Source organism: Mus pahari, chromosome X (assembly GCF_900095145.1).
Source record: "Mus pahari chromosome X, PAHARI_EIJ_v1.1, whole genome shotgun sequence".
NCBI classification, from domain to species: Eukaryota; Metazoa; Chordata; class Mammalia; order Rodentia; family Muridae; genus Mus; species Mus pahari.
The window spans coordinates 82,736,337-82,756,425 of NC_034613.1; the positions used below are offsets into that span (position 1 = coordinate 82,736,337).

Sequence of the window (20,089 nt, forward strand, 5' to 3'; positions counted from 1 at the left end):
TTTAAAGGAGGCCACATACTGGAACACAAAGAATTTTTTTTTAATTAGAAAAATTGCTTTGCCTCTTAGAATAGGGAACAAAACTCTCATGGAAGGGGTTACAGAGACAGTTTGGAGCTGAGATGAAAAGATGGACCATCCAAAAACTGCCTCACCCAGGGGTCCATCCCATAATCAGCCACCAAACGCAGACACTATTGCATACACCAGCAAGATTTTGATATAGCTGTCTTGTGTGAGGCTATCCCAGTGCCTGGCAAACACAGAAATGGATGCTCACAGTCAGCTATCAGATGGAACACAAGGTCCCCCAATAGAGGAGCTAGAGAAATTACCCAAGGAGCTGAAGGGGTCTGCAACCCTACAGGTGGAACAACAATATGAACTAACCAGTACCCCCTGAGCTCGTGTCTCTAGCTGCATATGTAGCAGAAGATGGTGTACTCAGCCATCACTGGGAAGAGAGGTCTCTTGGTCTTGCAAACTTTATATGCCCCAGTACAGGGGAACACTAGGGCCAAGAAGTGGGAGTTGGTAGGTAGGTGAGCGAGGGGGGAGGGTATAGGGGACTTTGGGGATAGCATTTAAAATGTAAATGAAGTAAATACCTAATACAAATTGGAAAAAGAAGAAAAATTGAATACCTTTGTGTATCCTATTTTACCTCAATGCTGTATAACTTAAAATTATAGTTAAAAGGAATCTTTACACAAACTCATGGGGACTAAACAACTCATGCAATGATGAATACTTAACAAAGAAATTAAGGAATAAATAAATAAATTCTGGAGTGAATGAAAATGAAATCATAACACAACAATCTCTGAGGCACATTAAAAGTATCCACTCCTAAGATGAAAATGCAAAGCTCTGAGAGTCTACATTAAAAATCAGAAAGTGAACAAACTAAATTACTTAATGATGTGACTTGTGAATTTGGAAAACAAGAACAAAACAACTCCAAATCCAATACTTGGCAAAGAATAATAAAAAATGAGCTTAGAAATTAATGAAATATGGTCTGTGAATTGTATCTTGGGTATTCCCGAACTTTTGGGCTAATATCCTTTATCAGGGAGTGCATACCATGTGTGCTCTTTTGTGACTGGGTTACCTTGCTCAGGATGATATTTTCTGTTTTTTAGTTATTATTATTTTCTTTATTTACATTTCAAATACTATCCAAAAAGTTCCCCATACCACCACCACCCCCTGGCTGCCCCTGCTCCCCTACCCACCCACTCTCAATACTTGGCCCTGGTCTTCCCCTGTGCTGGGTCATATAAAGTTTACAAGACCAAGGGGCCTCTCTTCCCATATTTTCAGTTCCATCCATTTGCTTGTGAATTTCATGAAGTCATTGTTTTTAATTGCTGAGTAGTACTCCATTTTGTAAATGTACCACATTTTCTGTACCCATTCTTCTGTTGAGGGACATCTGGGTTCTTTCCAGCTTCTGGCTATTATAAATAAGGCTACTATGAACATGGTGGAGCATGTGTCATTATTAGAAGTTGGAACATCTTCTGGGTATATGCCCAGGAGAGGAACTGCTAGATCTTCCAGTAGTACTATGTCCAATTTTCTGAGAAACCACCAAACTGATGTCCAGAGTGGTTGTACCAGCTTGCAATCCCTATCAGCAATGGAGGAGTGTCCCTCTTTCTCCACATCCTCGCCAGCATCTGTTGTCACCTGCGTTTTTGATCTTAGCCATTCTGACTGGTGTGAGGTAGAATCTCAGGGTTGTTTTGATTTGCATTTCCCTAATGACTAAGGATGTTGAACATTTCTTTAGGTGCTTCACAGCCATTCAAGTTAAGAAGAAAGAAGACCAAAGTGTGGATGCTTCAGTGCTTCTTAGAAGGGGGAACAAAAACTCACAGGAGGAAATATGAAGATAAAGTGTGGAGCAGAGACTGAAGGAAAGGCCATCCAGAGACTGCTCAACCTGGTGATCCATCCCATATACAGTCACTAAACCTGAACACTATTGTGGAATCTGGGAAGTACTTGCTGACAGGAGCCAGATATGGCTGTCTCCTGAAAGGCTCTTCCAGAGTCTGACAAATACAGAGGTGGATGCTCACAGCCAACCACTGGACTGAGCACTGGGTCCCCATGGAGGAGTTTAAGAAGGGACTGAAGGTGCTGAGGGGGTTTGCAGCCCCATGAGAAGAGCAGCAGTGTCAACCGGCCAGACCCACCTGGAGCTCCTAGGGACTGAACCACCAACCAAAGAATACACATGAAGAGACCATGGCTCATGCTGCATATGTGGCAGAGGATGGCCTTGTTGGACACCAGTCGGAGGAGAAGCCCTTGGGTCTGAAGGTTTCGATGCCGCAGTGTAGGGGAATGCCAGGGCTGGAAAGCAGGAGTGGGTAGATGGGTGCAGGAGCACCCTCATAGATGTGGGGTGGGGTGGGGTTGGGGTGGGGTAAGGGGATTTCCAGAGGGGAGACCTGAAGTGGAGATAACATTTGAAATGTAAATAAAGAAAATATCCAGTAAAAAGAAAAAAAAGAAGTTAATGAAATAGAAATAAAGAAAACAATGCAAAGTATCCATTAATCTAAGAATTGGTTCTCTGAGTAGATTAAAATGAACAGCAAAACCAACAAGAACAGCACCCAGGCAACAAATGGGAGACGATGGGAAGTAGAGATTCCTCATTCACTATAGGTGGGATTGCAAATTGTTGTAGCCATTCCAAGCAAAATCATTCTCAAAGAAGTGAAGAACTCTCAGAAAGTTAAAAATATGTCTACCATATAACCCAGCTATAACACTCATTGGTTTATGCTCAAAGGATTTGACATCCTATTTCACAAATGCTCAGCCATGTTTAATGCTTCTCTATTCATAATTGTTAGGAAATGAAAACAACCTAGATGTATAGCCCAAATACATGTATAGAAAAATGAAATCATGAAAATGTTCCCATAAATAAATAGAAGGAGAAAACATACTGAGGCGAGTAGCTCAGATTGAGAAAGACAACCACCACATGCTCTCCTTTATTTTTGGTTCTTAGCTCTGAGTTGTCAGATAAGTATGTTATCTTAACAGCAGAAACTAGGAAAGTAAAAAGAGATCATGAGAGTGTGGGGTTCTATAAGGGGAATAGTAGGACACAGATGCTATGAAGATGGAAAGAGATCAGGGAGCTTTAACTGGGGGTTCAATACTTTGGGATAAAAAAGTAAGAAATAACACTAAGTATGTATGAAGTAGCTAAAAGTAATGATACTATTTTGTGTTTACTAACAATTACATAATATAATATATGTAAGTATAGTATACTGTACATCTTAAAGTTATGCTAATTGGGCTGATAGTGCTCCCCCCAAAGAGCCATAGACTGTCAATCATAAACCCTAGTACCAGTTATGAGTAACCTTCTTTTGAGTTGTTGGTCAGAGGAGTCCAAATAACTTGTAGAATAATAAAGGCTATTGTTGATGCCCTTGGGTGCTTCTCAGAAGTTAAAGTAAGCCCCATGTAGTTGAAAACATGATTATTTCAGACACAGAACTTGGAGAATTAGAGCTGGAGCTGTCCTGCATGTTTCCTCTCTGAGGACTAGCCTTTGTACTATCTGAATGTACTATGCAAGTGGAAAAGGAAAAAAGCAATTAATAGTTCTATTCAGCTGCCTACAAGCCACAACAATGGCAAGCAAGGTAAGATATTCCCAAAGACATAATAGTAACATTTATATTTTGGTAGCATCCCACAAATGTCTAATTGAATTTAGGCTTGCTCAAAAGAAGAAATTCATGTCTCTTACTATAAACCTAGCGAAGAATCTATGGTTAGTGAAAGAACCTATTACTACCACTTTTCTGAATTAGTATAATCCCTAACTCTATTCTAAATAATTGTTACTGTACACATGACAAACATAAACCCTAGGACAGTATTTTTCTCATTGTTCACCAAAGAAGCTTCTCTTTTCAATAGAAGACCAGTAATATGGGAAAGCACAACTAATCAAAATGCAGAGAACAGATCATTGTATGCTCATATACAGTTGATACATCTATATCATAACTCCAGCATAAAAGGCTCAAGGAACATCATGGAAGATGGGATAAAAAGATTGTAAGAGCCAGAGTATCAATAAGTCTGCTTGAAGTGTTTGCCTTATAGCTATAACAAGGAAGCCACACCCCCATAAAATCTCAATAACTTGTCTGTCTAGAAAAGATTTGAACAATTCCAACATCAGTTAACATACTAATGTAAATTGGAGAAAAATCTTATTAAGCTCCACCCATTGACAAGAGCTACAATCAATAAACTATTGAAAGAGGGAGAATTAGTCGTCTCCAGGAATGAGCCCCCTGATAGCATATCTAATACCAAATTGTCAAGCCCTAGAAACACACACATGTAGGCAACACGGAAGGTAAGGGACTCAGTAGGTTATGGATATTTGCTTTTTAAAAAAACTCTATGGCTACATAATAATGGTGGTTAAATAAATGTAGGCTGTGAATTTGAAAAGGAAAAGGGAGGGAGGGTAGGAGGATGGGCAGAAGGGAGGAAAGGGAGGAGGAATGGTGTAAAAAAATGTTAAAACAGGAAAGGGACAGATATAAAGTATCTCAAAACTCGAGACATATTCTAGAAACTTGCATTCCCTAGGCTATACATGGCTAATCAGTATGCAGACTAAAACCTATTTGCTCTGTTACTTTACCTACTGACAGAAAGTGGGTTACAACAGCCAAATCGTGCTAAATATTATACTTTGTAACCACACAGAATAACATTTACTTTAAATCACTAATGATTTTAATCTTCCAAAGTTTGAGGGATAGAGAAGTGCAAGATCCCAATTTGTCTAGGTATTGCAGGTCTCAGACTGATGTGAGTTTCCTCATATGGCTCAAGGCTCAGCTATGAATATGTCTGGATTGTGATGACCTTGGAGGATAGAAAGCATCTAGGGAAAGGCTCTGTGCCATCTCTAGGAAAATTTGGGGAGTGGGGCTATCATACATTGTTAACAGTTCTCCCAGAGTGTGATAATCAGAAGAGAAAATATTTAATTAGTAGTCTGATTAATACTAAGTATCAGAATTGTCACCTCCTTGATTTTTGACCCTGCAATTTTATGCTGAAGATGCCATGTAAGAGAAGCCAAATTAGACCAAACTGCCTTTGGAAATTAAGTCAAAGAAAATCAATAAGAAACATATGTGTAAACTTCTGGTCACAACATCTCCCAATTGATATATTTTGATTATACTATCCTCCAAAATATATAGATACCAAGACTGTATTATATTTGCTGCTTATAGTCCACATCTCTTACATTGTGTGTGTGTATGTGTGTGTGCGTGCATGTGCATGTGCGTGTGTGTGTGTGCGTGTGTGTGTGTGTGTGTGTGTGTGTGTGAGAGAGAGAGAGAGAGAGAGAGAGAGAGAGAGAGAGAGAGAGAGAGAGAGAGAGAGAGAGAGAGAGAGAGAGAGAGAGAGAGAGAGAATTATTTTAAAGTAAAGAATAAGATCATCTTGTGAAATTAGAAATTAGAACTGGGCAAAGGAGATATTATTAATTTAGTCCCCAACTTCCATTAAGTTATATTGTCTGAACAGCTGTGAGCCTCAGAGGGTGGTTATCATGGCTCCAGATTCTAAATTCAACTTGTTGAGACCAGAAAATCAGTAATTATAGTATCCCAAATTTAATATGGTATACGGAGCCCCTGAAACACATCCTCCATCAGCAAAGTTGAATAACCTATTTGTGCTATTCATCCAAGTCTCTCTGCTTAGAGAGTACATGAGTACAAAGGAATGCTTGCAAAAGGGGGGCATATTAGGTCACACTGTTTTGAATACCCTTCTGTAACATTTTCTCAATTCAAGGTAGGTCTCTCTAGCTCTTGTGGAATTTCTTTGCAGTCAATTTGAACCACATATTCAGTGGCCTTTGTCTGTGGAGAGTGCCAGAGCCACATTTATTCATTTTGTTCTTTGACATCCATGGAAATATACATCTTCTTACTGTTCAGTCAACCACCCCACTGCTATGATAATACAACAGTAATAATAGCCAAATTGTAAGATAATTGTATAGGTTACTATTTTCTGTACACAAAATTTCATTCTTGCTCTGTCTTAGTAAAGATTAGAATTGAGACATCACCCCATCTCTTGATAGAAACTTAAAATATATTCAACCTCCATTTATTAGTAAAAAGCATTAAGTTATTTCTAGGGCACAGCTCTTCTTGCAAAGGGTGAACACATATGTTTCTTATTGGTTTTCTTTGGCTTAATTTCCAAAGGCAGTTTGGTCTAATTTGGCTTCTCTTACATTCAGTGGAGGATGTGTCCCTTCTAGGTTTGGCATATCTTTACAATCGCAATCTACAATTTAGATCTCCCAGAATTGATAGTAATCAGTTCTCATACATCATTTAACTAATTACTAAAATATATTGGTGACATATACATTGGCATACTGTTTATTAATGAAAAACTGTGTTTAGAGAAATGGAAGGCTTTGTTTAAGAGTTGCAAGAATATCAGGGTATGGTTGTGCATGCTCATAATTCCAGCATTTGGGGTGCTGAGGTGTGAGTAATGTAAATTCAAAGACTGCCTTGACTGCATAGCAAGACTTTGTCTCGACAACCCCAACCCCCAAATGTTACCTAACTGATCATGTCCAGAGCAGAACACAAATGAAATATACATCTGATTACTTTTAATTTTTCTTTATCTAAAATTTGGTGGGAATTTCTATCTACTCTAGTCTATCTATGCTTGTCATGTCTCTTACCACTTCTAAGACTCTCATAAGTGGAAAAATATGAGTGGCAAAGTCCTTGAACACCTTATCCTACTAGAAGTAGAAGACAAAAGAAACACTCGGGTTCTGCTGCTTATGAAGTGACTTGGTCTTACTAATGAAAGAGGGTATAAGAGATTCCAATAGAGAACAGCAATAACACCAAAAAGGCTTCCCTTCTCAAAATGCTCTCTGAATTATTTTCGTAGGTCTTCCAAACAGACTACCACAGATCTTTTCTTCAGGCTCCTCTCCATTTCCATCCCCATAATTCTTTCAAACAGGAACAATTATGTATGGGTCAGAGATGTGACTGTGGGATAGCAACCCCCATCCCTCACTTGAATCCCTGTCTTCCTGCTGGAGGTGGGTTCTATAAGTTCCCTCTCCCTATTGTTGGGCATTTCATCTAAGGTCCCTCCTTTTGAGTCCCAAGAGTCTCTTGTCTCCCAGATCTCTGGTGCATTCTGGAGGGTCCCTTCAATTTCCTATTTCCCAAGATTGCCTGTTTCCATTCTTTCTGATGGCCCTCAGAGCTTCAGTCCTTTTCCCTTACACAATACCACAGAAGGTTCCCCTGTACCCCCTCCTACTCTCCCCCAAATTCCCCTATCCACTTTCCCTCTCAGGTGCCTTCCTCCCTTTCCACTTGTGATTGCTTTCTTCACTCTTCCAAGTGGGTTGAAGCCGTCCTCACTTGGGCACTTCAGGTTGTTGAACTTTTTGAGTTCTGTGGACTGTATCTTGGGTATTCTGTCCCTTTTTAAAAAAAACTAATATCCACTTATTACTGAGTACATACTGTGCATGTACTTTTGGGTCTGAGTTACCTCACTCAGGATGACTCAGGATGATATTTTGTAGTTCCATCCATTTGCCTGCAAAACTCAGGATGTCCTCATTCTTAATAGCTGAATAGTATTCTATTGTGTAAATGAACCACATTTTCTGTATCCATTCTTCTGTCAAGGGATCCAGCTCAAGGGGAGGTCCCAAGTCCTGACACTATTACTGAGGCTGTGGAGTACTCACAAAATGGGACCTATTATGACTGCCCTCTGAAAGACCCAACAAGCAGCTGAAAGAGTCAGATGCAGATACTTACACTCAACCAATGGACGGAAACATCTGACCCCTGTTGTTGAATTAGGGAAGGCAGAAAGAAGCTGAGGAGAATGGCAATTCTGTAGGAGGACCAGCAGTCTCAATTAATCTGGTCCCCTGAGATCTCTCAAACACCGGTCCACCAAACAGACAGCATACACCAGCTGATATGAGACCCCCAACACACATGCAGTAGAGGACTGCCGGGTCTGTGTTCATTTAGAGATGGTGCATCTAACCCTCAAGAGACTGGAGGCCCCAGGGAGTTTAGAGGTCAGATGGGGTGGGGGTTGGGGGCATCCTCGTGGAGACTAGATAGTGGGGAGGAGGTATGTGATTTGGAACATTTGGAGGGTGGATGAAAAGGCCGAAAAATGGGATATGGACTATAAACATAAATTAATTAAAAAAAGAATATCACAGATTGGTGTCTTAGCATAAATTATTTTACTACTCTTCTGGAAGCTAAATGACCAATGTTAAAATGTTGGCTGGCTTCGATTTTCACAAGTACTCTGTTCCAGGCTTCTGCTTGTCTTCCTACTAAGGCTTCACATGGCCCTTTTTTGTACACCTGTGTACCTCTTATTGTGTTACTTTCCCTTATTATAATAATGTTAGTCATATTAGAATAAAGCCCTTCCTAAGAGCCTCTTTTTAATTTAATTACTCTTTAAAAGCCTTACCTCCGGATACAGTTATATTTTGAAGTATTAGGGGATAAGGCTTCATGCATTCATATGAATTTGGACAAGAGGGTGAAAATCAGTCCAACTGTTCTTCAGATCTGGGGGTGAACTAGTTGACATTTTAGTTTAAATAAATAGTTAAAATGAAAGACTCACAAACAATTTTAAATGAATCATTTGTACTTAGAAACGTCAGAATATTATTAATTGCCCTCAGTCACTTATGCCTCCTCTTCCCATGTTCTGTTTCTTTTACTGCAGGTAAGTTAAGAGTTTCAGTAAACATGATTATCTGCTGGCTAAAAGAATTGTTCTGTCACTTTAGACTTTTTCTGCAACTATCTGATCCCTTGAGAAAAGTTTTGGCTCTTAGCTGTCTAGAGATAAGTAGAGAAAATGAAAATTCTGTCTGTGTATTCCAAAATGTATTTTTTTTTTGTCTGTAGTCTATTGCAATCACACGAACAGTAGGCATGGATTTAGGTTTCCTAGGATCATCTCACACTGAAATTCTTGGTCATGCTGCTCTGGTAAGTACACATAAATTTATCAGTCTGAGTTTTCTAACCCAAGCCCAGATAATATAGTTTTGGAGGATGAGAAATGGATTTTAGTATTATCTTGAAATTCTCCATTGTTTGGATACAGATCCATCACACCATCAAGAATCCTCAGCTTATCTATCCAGTTTCAATATAGTTCCTACACTCAAACAATACAAGATCTTAGCCACAAAAAGTTGCCATCTGCTTCATATATCCATATCTTTGCACACAATGTTTAGGACTCCCTTCATGTTCTTTCCATCATTACCTGTAACATGCATGCTTTCCTGTTATTTATCTTTCATGTCTCAGTTCAAATCTTATAAAACTGTTCCTACCTTCTCAACAAAGCTAGCCATTTTTTTTTCTGTTTTGTCATGTGTTTGAACATATTACAGTGGTGAGAAGATTGGACTAATTGGGACACTCTATTGCTTTGTAAACTTCTCTTCAGATAGGGATCTGACTCAGGGTAGGTTATGTTTGTCAAATGAGTAAATTAAACAATAAGGCATTGCTAAGGATGAATGTCTGCCCCTTCTTAACTGTCAACATGATCTACACAATTTCTATGATTGAGATGGTGAGATGGAAGAAGTGAAGTTCAACATTTGGTTCTTGCAGCTTGACCTAGGCTTCAGTTGTAGGAGTTAATCTAATCTAAGCCTAATTCCAAACTAGGCCCCCAGAAAGAGTAGTCTTACTTGTTTATAACAACCACCCCCAAGATAACTAATTTTGAAAGAGGGAAAATGTACTGACATACATATCTCTGGACATATTAAGTACTATGTTTAAAAAAATTAAGAAAAATCTATTGTCTCTTATGAGATGGTCACTACCCCTAGGATCTCTAAAGAAAGGCCAAGAGGCCAGAAAATTGCCACATTGATGAGGAAATGCTAACATGGAAATTGCCACATATAGACTCTGAGAAGATAGTGTGGAGGGTGGGATGGGGCAGAAGAGCTGATGCAAAAGCCAACTGTCATTCTTGAGTAACTGAAGAGGTATGGGCTAGAAGTCCAGACAGTTGCTGCTCAGACTTCCTTTCAACAATGACTCTGCAGTCTAGAGTGTAGGAAGGCAGTTACTGAGCTACTTGGTGCCAAAACTTGACTAGGAATAGTTGCAGATAAGCCACATATCCATGAGTTTCTACCCCATCCTTTTTTCAGATACCCTTACATCAAAGCTTACAATAGCTTTGCATTGCAGGCACAGCAAGGATTATTATATTTTTTACACTTGAGGATGTTATTTCTTTAAAAATTGAACAACGAGGTAGCCTATTTCTCCACACTTAGCTGACCAATTTCTCTTGCCTTGTGGACCCTCCATGCTCAAAGCTTGAGGTCTCTTCTGACTGAAGTTTCATGTTTGTGCAACTTCACACATTCTTGGTCTTTCCATACATTCAGCTTTTCCAAGGTAGCAAAATCAAAACATTGGCCCCATTGTTCCTTAGTCTAATCCATTTACTCACAACATTTATTCACTGTAATCTACCATGTACCATTTGATCCATTAATGCATAAAACCTAGTCTCTGTTGGTCACATAAATTTCCCAGATGCAAATACATTGTCTCTAGAACTAGAGAGGTGACAGCAAAACGACATTTAAATAACCAAAGTAACTTTAAAATTTATATTTTGATGTATATATGCATGTGCCTGAAGGTATATATGTGCACAGTTGTTGTGTGGGTGCCTGTAGAGCCCATAAAAGGGCATCAGATCCCCTACAAACTGGGGATATCGAAGGTTGTGCAGTGCCTAATTTTGGTGCTAAGAACTAAATCCCATTCTTCTGCAAAAATAGCAAGTGCTTTTAACCGGCCTCCTATTTTATTTGTTTATTTTATTTACTATGTATGTTTGTTGTGTTTATGATGTGAGTATGAGTGCCTTCAGAGGCAAGAGGAGGGTAATTGATTACCTGGAGCTGAAGCTACAGCAGATGTGAACCACTTGACATGGATGGTGGGAACCAAACATCCTCAAGAAAAGTAATTGCTTAGCTATTAAACCATCTTTCAAGCTTCAATACATTATTATAAACAGTAAGAATGACACTGAAGTAAAGCAGTAGAGTACAAGCAGATGTAAGAAAAATGATAAGGAAATCTATTTTAACTGTGTTTTGCAGTGAAGACATGCTATGGAGAAGATACTTTAAGATTTAAATGATGAGAAGGAAGAAGCCATGCATAGGTTGAAGGGAATTTCAAAGGCCCTGGATGTAGGAATGAGTTAATAGTATACATAGCTGTGGCATCAGCAGTGTGGAAGTAGCATGGTGTCCACAAAAATGCATTTAGGTCCAACCAGTTAAGAACTCTTTAAGTGGAATGGAAAGGAATCTTTTGTTCATCTTCATGTACTAGTCTAGAACTAGTCATTGTCCATAATCAGTTTTCAAGTCTAGGTATATCCAACTAGAATAGGATGAAACATACTAATCCATACTATAGGGGAATGCCAGGGCAGGGAGGTGGAAGTAAGTGGGAAGGTGGGTAGGTGAACACCCTCATAGAAGCAGGGGAAAGGTGAATGGGATAGGGGGTTTCTGGAGGGGAAACCAGGAAAGGGGATAAAATTTGAAATGTAAATAAAGAAAATATCCAATAAAATAAAATAAAACAATCATGGAATCTATACCAAATTTAACTCTAGGCCGAGACTCAGCTACAGCCTAACACTCATGCTAATATTGAACTAGACTGAAAGAAAAGAAGCAGTTAAAGGAAAAGAGGAGAGAAAATGGAGAGCGAAAATGAGGACAAGGTAGGACAGGAATGAATGGAGAAGAGTGAGAGAAAATTTGAAATGAGAGGAAAGAAAAAAGTAACCTCTCATTTTGGCCAATAGCTTCACCAATCCGACCTCACTATGGCATTTCTCTAAAGTCCAATGAATTCTTCATGGAATAACATTTGAACTTGAGATTGAAAATCAAGCAAAATTGATTTGCTTAGTGAATAGCCTGCAAAGTCTTTGAGTCAATCTTCCAGGAACTCAAAGCCAGAAGAGCCAGTAGAGCTCTTTTTACATAGGCCGGTTGGTGACTGAGATCATCCTGCTATGTGTCACCCCCACCCAGAAAATGAGCTTCTCTCATATAATAGCTTAGTCATCTGGAAAAGTCCTGAAAGAGATAGGAAGCTTCACCAATCCGAGCAGGAAAGAAGAAACTCTGAACTTTGTCTCTGTAACTCCTTCCATGGGTATTTTGTTCCCCCTTCTAAGTAGGAACAAAGTATCCACACTTTTGTCTTCCTTCTTCTTGAGTTTCATGAGTTTTGCAAACTGTATCTTAGGTATTCTAAGTTTCTGGGCTAATATCCACTTATCAGTGAGTGCATATCATGTGTGTTCTTTTGTGATTGGGTTACCTCACTCAGGATTATATCCTCCAGATCCATCCACTTGCCNAAGAATTTCACAAATTCATTGTTTTTAATAGTTGAGTAGTAGTCCATTGTGTAAATGTACCACATTTTCTGTATAAATTCTTCTATTGAGGGACATCTGGGTTCTTTCCAGCTTCTGGCTATTATAAATAAGGTTGCTATGAACATAGTAGAGCATGTGTCCTTATTATAAGTTGGAACGTCTTCTGAACTGAGACTGAAGGAAGGACCATTCAGAGACTGCCCCACCCGGGGATCCATCCCATAAACAACCACCAAACCCAGATACTATTGCATACACCAACAAGATTTTGCTGACAAGACCATGATATAGCAGTCTCTTGTGAGGCTATGCCAGTGACTGGCAAATACAGAAGTGGATGCCCACAGTCATCTATTGGATGGAACACAGGGTCCCCAATGAAGGAGCTAGAGAAAGTACCCAAGGAGCTAAAGGGGTCTGCAGGCCTATAGGAGGAACAACAATATGAACTAACCAGTACCCCCAGAGCTCGTGTCTCTAGCTGCATATGTAGCAGAGGATGGTCTAGTCGGCCATCAATGGGAGGAGAGGCCCTTGGTCTTGTGAAGATTCTATGCCCCAGTATAGGAAATGCTATGGCCAGGAAGTAAGAGTGGGTGGGTTAGGGAGCAGGGGTAGGGGGAGGTTATAGGGGATTTTTGGAGAATGTAGAAACGTAGAAAACATCTAATAAAAAACAAAAAGAAGAAACTCTATCTGATGTCAAGTACTTTCAGATTTGGAAAATGAAGTCTGGAAAATGAGTTTCCATAGCATGTCAGAATAGAGCCCAGAGTTGTCCTAGACTTATTTTAGTCAGTTATGTGACTGGATTCTGCAATATGTCTTAAGTCCTAATTGAGAATCTGTCATTTTATAAGCTCTCTGAAAAATCCACATTTGATTACTTATTTATTTTATTTTGGGGTTGGGAGTAGAGCCTCTCTGTGTATGTAGACAGGTCTCCAAGTTGTTATCCTCCTGTTTCATCTTTCCTAGTTATGAGAATAGAGGTTTACAGGTGATATTATAAATCAATTGCATTTAAGTTTTCTAGCGTCTTTCTAGGAGACTAAGGTACAATTGCAACTTTGCTTTGACTTCGGATGATAGATCTCTTGGGCCCAACCAACTTTTCCCATTTTTCTCTTTGGTTTTCATTTTGTTCTTTTCACCACTAAGCATGATAAGAACAGAATTCTGGTTAAAGTTAGATGTGTCTTTCTTTGCAATGTGTCTCATCAAGTTCATGGGAAGAAAGCAGAGAGAAGATATCACTCCTCAACAATTGATGCACTAGTAGGTGAGCATTCATTTCCAGTTAGACCTTAATTCTGGATCTTTCACTAAGAACTTACTATGCTCTGTGTATAAACTCTATAGAAAGAATCTCTTGCCTAAAGACTTTTTACTTAAGTAGAATTGGAATTATTAGTTCAACATGGATGAAAATCATTTGTGAACCAAGGTGGAGTCAAGCTATGGAAAACAGTTCATTTAACAAGCATTTTAGTCAGATTTAACTAATATATATAGAGTTTCTGCTTCACACTGTGGTTCTGGAACTCCAAAAATGAGTAAATCAAGGAGTATGCCTGATAGAATATATCTTTTTGCCACGTAATCAGCTAGCATAAGTGCAACCTAGTCAGGCTTTAATTTAAGTTACCTACAAAGTAAAGGAGAGAAGGGATAGAAGGTTTCTAGATGATAAGTAATTGAGACAATGATCGAACTTGGCTTGAAAAATAAATGTAATATGTCATGACAAGATAGATGCAAGTGAACCAGGAAGTTCTCCAGACTCAGGGATGTGCATGTGAAAGCTAGATATCCACTAATATATATGGTATGTAGTATCTGGGTTATAAAATAAGTAGAGACAGATGAGCATTTAGTTTGTGGTAATCTTGTGAAAAACCCCAGTCACTAGACTGACAAATTTAGTATGACAATTGACAGCCACTGATCCTTTTAAAGCAGTATCAGACCATTAGAATTATGTGGCTGATGCCAAGAAGCACTTGCTGACAGGAGGCTGGTATGGCTGTCCTCTGAGAGGCTCTGCCAGCACCTGACTAAGACAGATGCAGATACTCACAGCCAACCATTGGACTGAGCCCAAGAATCCAAATGGAAGAGTTAGGGGAAGGACTGAAGGAGCTGAAGGGGATTGTAACACCATAGGAGGAGCAACAGTATCAATTAACTGGACCCCTCAGAGCTTCCAGGGACTAAACTTCCAATCAGAGTATACATGGGCCGGTCCATGGCTTCTGTTTTAAATGTAGCAAAGGATGACCTTATCTGGCATCAGTGTGAAGGGAGGTGCTTGGTCCTGTGGAGAGTTGATGCCCCAGAGAAGGGGGGATGCTAGAGAGGTGAGGTGAGAGTGAGTGGGTGGGTGGAGGACCACCCACTTAGAGAAAAGGAGGAGGGGTATGAGGTGGGGAGTTTGTTGGTGGGAGACCAGAAAGGGGGATAACATTTGAACTGTAAAATAATAAAATGATTAATAAATAAAAAATAAAAAACTCTCTGGCAATAAATGTGAAACATTTAGGATTAATACTTTGCTGTATAAAAAATCAATATTATAATCATATTTTCCTCTAGTTTATATTTTTGTTATAAAAACCATATAATTTTTTTAACTAACCAAACTACTGAATGTTTATTGCAAAAACTGTTTTTCTTTCCCTTTATTTTGTGTTTCCCCTTTATGTCAGTGACTGAACAGGAAAATGATCAGAAATTTGTAGTATTCCTGCAAGTTCATCAATACATACTTTGGAGCATAAAGCAAGAGGTGGAAGGATATTTCCTAACCCAATGTGAATTAGGTGTCCCTCAAAATTGTACATTTTCCTCTTAGTTTGTTAAGATGTATATACAGAATGACCTTAAATGATTCATACAGAATTCATAGTCTTGAAGACATACACTCTACAATCTTCTAAAAAGATAGGGCCTCAGGCCCTAACAATCCTCTAACATGATTCAATACATACAATTCACACTACTGGGACAAAGAGCCTTTGTCTTTTCTCTAAGCCTGTTCTGCTGAGGTAACTCCAGGAACCTGGCTGCAGCTGCGACAGAGACCAACCTTCCAACAATACGGCTACATAGAACAGCTTCTCAGAGGGTCTTGTCATTCCCAGACTGAACCTGGGGTTGAAAGCACCATACTGGAATTTCTCAAATAACTTAATAGTCCACCATCAAAAGACTGCTCCTAGGAGTCAGTCAAATGTGAGTGAAGTCAGATGAGAACAAGCCAACAGCCATTCTAGAGAGGATGAGGACTTCTAGAAGCCACAGAGTGACCCAGCGTTCTGCTCTGATGCCTTAATGGTGATATACACTCTCTGCAAATGTGGTATCAGAGCTCTGTACCACAGTCTTCTCATCAATACAACATGATTCTGCCTCCTGATCACTTAGCTCTCGATTAAGGCTGAAGAACAAGGGTCCAGGCTCCAAACCGGTCTTTAAGGTTAGAGGAATAAGCTGACAAGTCCAACAAAGATGCTGGCAGGTTCATTTTCCTTCCACTTCATACACAAACGTAATAAAAGTCTTCAGTAACTGCTGTAGTGTACAAAAATAATTTGCCCCTTACTTGCCAGTGTCTGGGGTAGCTGGCAGTGTTGTAGGATGCCTGACAAGCTGAGGCTCCATTAGTGTTTAGAGAACTCCACACGAGTGAACTGAAGACCTATGGGCCCTCATAAGCTTCCCAGTCCATTCTCTTCTGTGGAAACCCGTCATTCATTAAGTGTGTGAACTTGTCTCCTTTGCACAAGAGAGAATACTTCCCTCAATATTAACGGTGAGGTAAACAGAATTGTACAACTTGTCATGAGAATAAAAAAGTAGAAAACCCACATCCATCCTAAGTTGTCCTGGATCAAAGACACCAGATACTGGCACCAATATTCCTGGTTCCATTGATGATCCCTGTGACAGTCCCCAGAGCCTCGCTGCTTCCTTGGATCAGCTCTTGGTGACCCAAGTCTGCAGAAATAGCAGAGCTAACCATATTGGATGCTCCACCAGTAAGAAACCCTGTAACGGTTATCAGAAGCGCCTTGATGGACTTATTGTTTGGAGAGTGACTATACCCAACAAGGGACCCAATGGCCAGGAAGAGGCTGAGGGCCAGCACAGGAGCTCTCTTCTTCAGTACATCATAGATGAAGCCTTGCAGAGTCCCTCCTACGATGCCTCCAACATCGTACCAAATGGACAACTTGTCAGCTTCAGCTTCCTTCCACCCGAAGTTGTTACTCAGATAAAAGGGCAACCAGAAGACGAAGGAGTAATTCACTAGCTTCAGGCAGTGATTACAGTATGACTCCAGGAAAACAGCAAGCCTGATGAAAGCTTATGACCTTCACTTGGATGACAGACCTGACCTCCTGGATTAAATAATTAGGCTCATAATCATCTTCATTTTCAACACCATTGATGAGTGGCCTCTATGAATCTTCTTCCAAGCTTTCCTCTGACTCGATACTGGGAGACCAATTTCTTCTGGTGACACAAGAAGTCCAAAGAAGATGACAATCCCACCAGCAAACTGCACAGATGCAGTCACCAGAAAGGTGTACTCATAACCATACTGGAGAACCGATGAAGCCAGGCATGCTCCCAAAATTTTGCCCACTGAAGCACAGGCACTCCAGAAACCAAAGAAAACTCCTCAGTCAGCTTTCCCAAACCAGTTGCCCATCACAGCAATCACACAGGGCCAACCAGTGAACTGCAGCAGGCTGTTCACAATCCACAGGCCACAGTAGAACCACTTGTAGAAGTACAGCCATTCCGCAAGAATACCAAAGACAAACACCACAAATGCAGAAGAGTACATGCTGAAAGACAGAACCCACTGATGAAGATGCCCACAGCACAGGAGAAAAAACCATAGTATCTAGTGTTCCAAGAAAAAGAGTGGCTTCCTCTGTGCTGGGAAACAGAGGGTTGCTGCTCCACATCTCTGCAGGCAGGTCAACTGATGTGTTAAAAGCATTTGGGGTCCACTGCTTGGAAATACTGACTTTCATGTTGCTAAACATTTTTCATGATGCACGGAGCAATGAAGTGCTGAAGAACATAAGCAGGAACACGGCAACATGGTGATGGCTGAAGCTGGTGAGGAGAGCTCCTCTCTGCCAAAATCGTGGCCAGGCCATGCTCTTCCCACTTCCCACTTCCCTCTTCACCTTGACCTCAGTCTTCACAGTGACTGAGTTACATTGTTCCTTCTTTCTGAGATCCTCTGAAGTACCCACTCCACTGGATGCCGCTCTCACCCCCTCCCACCTCACTCAGCCAGAACCATATAATTTTGCCACCTCTATAAAGCATTCTGGAGCTAACATCCTCACCACTTATTAATGTTTTCTAAATAATTATTCTGGGTAAAAGATTTTGAAGTTCTTGAAAGAGCTGCAGGCTACTAAGGAGGAAAGAGTTGGGACATAAAATATCACATGATGAGACAGTAAGAGTTATAACTGGAGAATTAAAATATTTAATGACAATAAAATATAACATATTTATAACATACTTTCCTTCCATGGAGATAAGACACACATGATGATGAGTAGGTTTGTTTCTTTTGTTAAGGTTTTGAGGACTTGGATTCTTTGTGGGTAGGGACTCATGATTTACTTGGGCATCACAGGACTATCCCTCTCTCTGTTGATGTTTTGAAAAACATTCTGAACAAAAAAGAAGGGAGTCGGTAAGCATTCAAAATGAATAGAAACAACAAGGCGAAAGTAAAGAATCATGTTAAGTATCAACATTAATAAGGAGTAAGGGGACAAAATGGTTATGGAGGTAGGTGACTATGGAAACTATAGGTACACAAATTCATCAGTGTCACTGAAAGCTATTCTATGTGAAATGAACTATTGTTTTTGGCAATGAACTGATGCTTATACCATATTCCAATGACATTCATTTGGCTTTTGATGATCAAATTGAGACTGAAGAGGGGTGATGACCTCAAGACACATTGGTTATTTTAGCATTACACATTTTATTTTCACACATGCATAAAATTGTAATATTTTATCCTATTTGTAACTGTAAACATAATACATACATAGTAGTTAATTGAGACATCAAGAGGGACATGAAGAGTCTACTACCTCTCCTTATTAGGAGTTGTGTGATAATTTGATGATACTACACTGAAGAGTCAATTCATGAATATTGACAGAGAACACATAATAACTAGATTATGGTACATTAGAATGTGAGATAATGAGACAATCTATGGAACCTGTTTTTTTTTTTAAATGATGGTAATGAATTATCTGAAAAATAATGTAATGTGCGCATTGTAGGTAAAGGGATCTTAAAATGATGTTTATAGCTAGAGTGTGCTTATACTCTGAAATATCAACAGATGAAGGACAAAATAGGTTGATGTTTTAGAAGGGCATTTGTATTGATAAAATTTGTGAGAATGCAGCCTGGAGTACTGGAATAAAATGATGTGAGAGTGGTGATTTCCAGTTATGATACCCCTTTTTGATTCAATTATGATGATTTGAGAGGTTCATAAGAGGCACTAGAGTTTTGAAGCTGCAGCTTGCCACTCAGGGAAGAACATTTGGAGAAGTAGGATTAAGGGAGAGGAAATTGACATAAACCACAACAGCTATGGTTCAGATAAGATGTGAGGATCAGCTTCCTGCCAGCAGAACATGGCTCATAGAAAGAGAAGTGAGAGAATCTCATTATTTATGATCTCCACCCCCAAACTTAGAATCAATTCTGCTTTTGAAAAGAACATGTTAAGGTCTCAAATGGGGCTAGTGGAAAGGAATAGTGGTCTTTGGAATATGGCATAAAAGACAACAGGAGAGATGATTTGAAATCCAGCTCTGCTGACCGTTGAAAGACTTGAAATATGTTTTCACTTTGGTACTTTGAAATTCTGTTTGATGATCTGTAAAAAGGTCATAACAATACTTACCTCCTAGAGGGGCTTTGATGATTGCAAAAGAGGATCACATAAACCACATAGCACTGTACCTGACATGCAGCCCCTCTTTAATTGTTGGCTCTCGTTTTTACTTTTGTTCCTCTAGTTCTAGCTACACTGGGTCCTGAAACCTCTAGCTTTCCCTGGCCTCTGTCACCTCTTTTTCTATTTAAGATTCTTAATAAATAAGAGAAAAATTCATGGACTTATGGATCCTGGAGACTCATATTTTTTAAGAGCTAACACTTTCCAAGATAGACCCATGCTTGCCAGACAGTCCTACAAAGACTCTTTCTCTTTCTCTTTCTGCATCTACTTCTAAGCTTTGAGGATGCACCAGAAAATGTACAAGAAACCCAGTAACATCAGTGAATTACAGATCTAATGTGTGGTTAGAGGCTCTTATAAACCCTGGAACTTAATTTTCCTCATTAGGTATATCTGACTATATGTGCACTGGTAGGTTCTTGCATAATTCCCATGTGGACAGAGATTCAG

General features: G+C 39.6%; 1 pseudogene across 1 annotated transcript; it reads right to left on the reverse strand.

The window, feature by feature from the left end:
* Positions 1 to 16,355: 16,355 nt before the first annotated feature.
* Positions 16,356 to 17,785, reverse strand: LOC110314186 (annotated as a pseudogene). Its single transcript, XR_003843046.1, has 2 exons — positions 17,189 to 17,785; positions 16,356 to 16,945 (listed from the first exon to the last, which is right to left on the reverse strand). The product of XR_003843046.1 is annotated as a sugar phosphate exchanger 3-like (transcript).
* Between the last annotated feature and the right edge of the window lie 2,304 nt (positions 17,786 to 20,089).